Below are 5137 nucleotides of genomic sequence, written 5' to 3'. Positions count from 1 at the left end.
GGAGCAAGCGGAGATTGGTCGGGGTCACAGGCCAGGTTCAGCAGGTAGCAAGCAGCATAGTACAGAGGGTCAGGCAGAGGGATGGTCAGGGTCACAAGCCAGGGATCAGAACAGGTAGCAAGCAGCGTGGTACAGAGGGTCAGGCAGAGGGATGGTCAGGAGCGAGCCGGGATCAGAGCAGGAGAAGTCAGCAGCGGTTCAGATCAGGCAGGGTCAGCAAAGGAACAGAAACAGGATGCAGGACAGATACAGGGCCCAGGACAAAAACAACACCAAGGCAGAGTCTGTGGGTCTGGCCATCCCTTAAATACCCCAGCATAATCAGTTCCAGGTGTTAGCTGGCTGCAAAGTTGAGTCTCTGATTGCTGGGAGCACCCGCTGGCCAGCCCTGGTACTGCAGATCAAAAGGCAGGTGAGTCCCACCATTGCTGGCCAGTCCATTCCTGACAGAGACAGAGAAGCCGGCCGGTTTCCCGAGACAGGGGGAGAAGCCGGCTTCCTCACTGACAGGACACGTGGTACCGGCTCAGCGTCTCGGTGAGAGGAGAAGGGGAGAGATTTGGCTGATCTCCAGTGGAGCCGGAGAGACGCCAGCTTGGGAGAAAGGAGACCCTGTCTGCCAGATACCTGTGAGAGAGGTAGACAGAGGAGGAAGAAGGAGACCCGGGGAGACCCCCCCCCTCCTTTAATTGAGGGGAAGAGGAGTAGAGCCAGAACAGAGGACAGAGATCCTAAAGGACAACCTCCCTGGAAAAGCAGCTGGAATGTGGGTGAGTGAGAGTGGCTGGACTGTATACTAAATCTGTGTTATGGACAGTTTATTAAAGCAGCAGAAGTATTTATAGAAAAAAAAAAGGGGGGAAATACCAAGTAGATCGAAGAAATTAGAACCTCTCTAAAGGACCCATTACAGCATATACCAGGGGTGGGCAAACTTTTTGACTTGAGGGCCGCAATGGGTTCATATATTGGACCCGGGGGCCGGACCAAGAGTAGATGAATGATGTGTATGTGTCATCCATAGTAAGTATAGTAATATTCCCCCATAGTAAGCATAGTAATTAATCCCCCATATAGTAATTCATCCCCCATAGTAATTCACCCCCCATATAGTAATTAATCCCCCATATAGTAATTCATCCCCCATAGTAATTCATCCCCCATATAGTAATTCATCCCCCATAGTAATTCATCCCCCATATAGTAATTCATCCCCCATAGTAATTCATCCCCCATAGTAATTCGTCCCCCATATAGTAATTCATCCCCCATATAGTAATTCATCCCCCATAGTAATTCATCCCCCATAGTAATTCATCCCCCATATAGTAATTCATCCCCCATAGTAATTCATCCCCCATATAGTAATTCATCCCCCATAGTAATTCATCCCCCATAGTAATTCATCCCCCATATAGTAATTCATCCCCCATATAGTAATTCATCCCCCATAGTAATTCATCCCCCATATAGTAATTCATCCCCCATATAGTAATTCATCCCCCATAGTAATTCATCCCCCATATAGTAATTCATCCCCCATAGTAATTCATCCCCCATAGTAATTCGTCCCCCATATAGTAATTCATCCCCCATATAGTAATTCATCCCCCATAGTAATTCATCCCCCATATAGTAATTCATCCCCCATAGTAATTCATCCCCCATATAGTAATTCATCCCCCATAGTAATTCATCCCCCATATAGTAATTCATCCCCCATAGTAATTCATCCCCCATATAGTAATTCATCCCCCATATAGTAATTCATCCCCCATAGTAATTCATCCCCCATATAGTAATTCATCCCCCATAGTAATTCATCCCCCATATAGTAATTCATCCCCCATAGTAATTCATCCCCCATATAGTAATTCATCCCCCCTATAGTAATTCATCTCCCATATTAAGTCCCCAAGTCCCCCCTGTGTCAATTCACTTACCTTTGCTCCGCGCGTTCCTCTCGCCTTGTTCCCGCGCCGTTCCGGTGTAGCATGAAAATCTGTCTCCTACGAGGATCTGTCCCCCTCGACGTATCTGTACATGTGCCAGTTTCAGGCATTAGCAGCCGATCGGCGATCTCCGGCACATGCGCAGATACGTCGAGGGGGACAGATCCTCATAGGAGACAGATTTTCATGCTACACCGGTCTTCAGGGCGGACTGTGAGAGGAGCCTAGCGGGAGCCTAGCTCCACGGGCCGGATTAAAAGGTCCGCCGGGCCGTAGTTTGCCCATTGCTGGCATATACCCTAAAGCCTTAAAGAAGAGGGTTTGGACACATATAGAAAAAATGAAGAGTAAAAATAGCAAAGGGAGTGGTTCCAAGCATTCCCAATCTGGAACAATTAGAAAATTTACGTCTCAAGGTAATGTGACCCCAGAAAGAACTCAGGGGGTAGCTGAAAAAAGTATAATGGAAAACAGTATGGATAAGAGTGCCAGATCTACTGGGGAAATGGATAATAATAGCCAACAAATAATAGGAGGAATAGAGCTAAGAGAAAATGAAGGAGAACTACAAATCCCAAATAAAAAGGAAATGGCAGAAATGTTTGGAAATTTGGAAAAATCAATTAAACAAGAGATGGGAATTATTCGGAAAGACTTGGGACATCTTTTGTCCAGAGTAGAAGAAACAGAAGAAAAAATTAAAAAACATGCTCAAGCCATTCCTGAACTGAGAAATCAGATAATGGAGATTAGGCAAGAACAGAAAAAGTTGGGATATAAATTGGAGATACAAGGTAACATGTATAGGAAAAATAACTTCAGGATAAAGGGAATCCCGGAGCTTGCACAAGAAGAAGATTTAAGAGAGACAATACAAAAAATTCTAAACTCCATCATGGGTAGACCTAGAACTGAGACATTTGTATTGGACAATATATACAGGTTAGGAAGGTTCCAACGAGATCGGATGGAAGGGAGACCGAGAGACGTAGTGGTACACTTTAATAAAAATGAAGAGAGAGAAGAAGTATGGAAGAAGATAAAAGGAAGAGCTAGTATTGAGTATGAAGGAACTTGACACCTGAGACATTATCGAGAAAAAGATCATTGAGACCACTAATAGAACAGATGAAAAAACAAAATATACAATATAGATGGAGTAGCTCGATGTGTCTAATCGGATGGAAGAATGGAGTTACTGCATACCTGAGATTTCCAGAGGAATTAAGAGACTTTTTTGATAAACTTAATATTCAAAGAATAGAGATTCCAGGTTGGGAGGAAGAAGAAGAAGAGGGAGGGATATATGCTGAGGGAAAAGAGGAGTGGCAGCAAGTTAGAAGAAGGAATAGAGAATGAATAGTTAGGGGAACATCGGGGGAAATGGAGGGTAGGTGAACCGTACAAGGTTAGAGTTCTACCTCAGGGTCAAGATCCAAATGTGGCATTTGGCTCACAAAAGGATTAGATGGAAATAAAATAGGCCCAATGGGGGAGGGGGGAGACGGAGGGGGTGTGGGGGGGGACGGGAGGGGAGATGGGGGAGGGGGGGTGGATGGTAGGGAGGGGGGAGGAGAGAGGGGCGGGGTGTAGTGGGATAGGGGGAGGAGAATGGTATAGGGGGAAGTTTTTGAATAGTCCCGGGAAGAGATTTAAACTATTTAAAGAATTACAACATAGAGAAGCTTTGGTAGTTTTTTTACAGGAGACACATCTTGAGATTAAGTCAAATATAAAATTAAACGCCAGAAATTATCCAACATGGTTCTATGCGGATTCCCCAATTAAGAGAGCTAAGGGGGGTGGCAACTGGGTTTGCTAAAAACGCAAGGTGGGAGATGGAGGAGAGAGAAACGGATCCTGAGGGGAGATTCTTGTTTTTGAGAGGTAGATTGCAAGAAATGGAATGTACAATAGCGAATATCTACTGCCCAAATAAAAAAACAGAGGTATACCTGAAAGGGATACTAAGAAAATTGATGGATTTCAAAAAGGGAAGATTGATAATAGCAGGGGATTTGAATCTATGTTTGGATCCACAGATGGACACAACCTCTTCTGTGCAGAGAGAGGGAGGTAGGTCTCTGAGAAATTTAAAGAAAGAGATACACGAATGTCAATTAGTGGACATATGGAGAATAATGCATGGAAAGGAAAGAGACTATACCTTCTTCTCTAATGCACACGAGATATACTCGAGATTAGATTATATAATGGTAGACCATCAACTTATTGAGAGGGTGGTTAAAGTAGAAATAGAGACAATGACACTCTCAGACCATGCCCCAGTTATAATGAAAGTAAGATGGGGGAGGAAGTTAACAAGGGGGATAGGATGGAGGTTAAATGAGGCTCTTCTACAAGACCAAGAGATTGATCAGAAGATCAGAAAGGAGATGGAAAGATTTTTTCAGGAGAATGAAACAGGGGATGTGTCAGTGGCCACAGTTTGGGAGTCCCATAAGGCATATATTAGAGGTATACTGATTGCGTTAGGGGCAAAAAAGAAAAGGGAAAGAAGTAAGAAATTAACGGGGCTTTTAAAAGAAATATATGACCTGGAACAGATCCATAAAAATAGAACAACAAGCAAGATAAGACAGAAGGTAATAAAAAAGAAGAAAGAATTGGAGTTATTAATGGAGGAAGAGAGGGGGAGAGTACTTAATAAAGTAGCAGGAGAGAGGTATAGATGGGGAGATCGACCAGGAAAATATTTAATGAAAGCCCTAAGGAAAAAGAAAAATAGAAATTATATAGAAAAAATAAGAAATCCCAAGGGAGAAATGGCTCACTCCACTAAAGAGATCGTGAAGGTGTTCAAGGAATATTATAGTAAGTTGTATAATATTAATTCCCAGGATGTTGAGAATGAAGGTGAAAATGAGAGTAGAGAAAAAAGAAGAACATACTTAAAAAATGCAGGACTACCAAAGGTAGATGAAGAATTATTGAAATCCCTGGAAGTAGAAATCACGCAGGAGGAAATAAAAATAGCATTAAAAAATACTAAGGTGGGGAAAAGTCCAGGCCCAGATGGATATACCATGAGGTATTATAAAAAATATAGTGAACTGCTAATACCTAAATTGAAAGATTATATGAATGCCCTGGGTGGAGAAATGGAGGTTAGACAGGAATCCCTACAAGCCCATGTAACACTTATACATAAGGAAGGGAAGGAC

This window comes from Staurois parvus, unplaced genomic scaffold (genome assembly GCF_062004578.1).
Source record: "Staurois parvus isolate SC_StPar_1 unplaced genomic scaffold, SC_StPar_1.0 ptg000235l, whole genome shotgun sequence".
Classification (NCBI taxonomy): Eukaryota; Metazoa; Chordata; class Amphibia; order Anura; family Ranidae; genus Staurois; species Staurois parvus.
The sequence above is the reverse complement of the archived record's forward strand: the minus strand, read 5'-3'. Positions refer to the sequence as shown.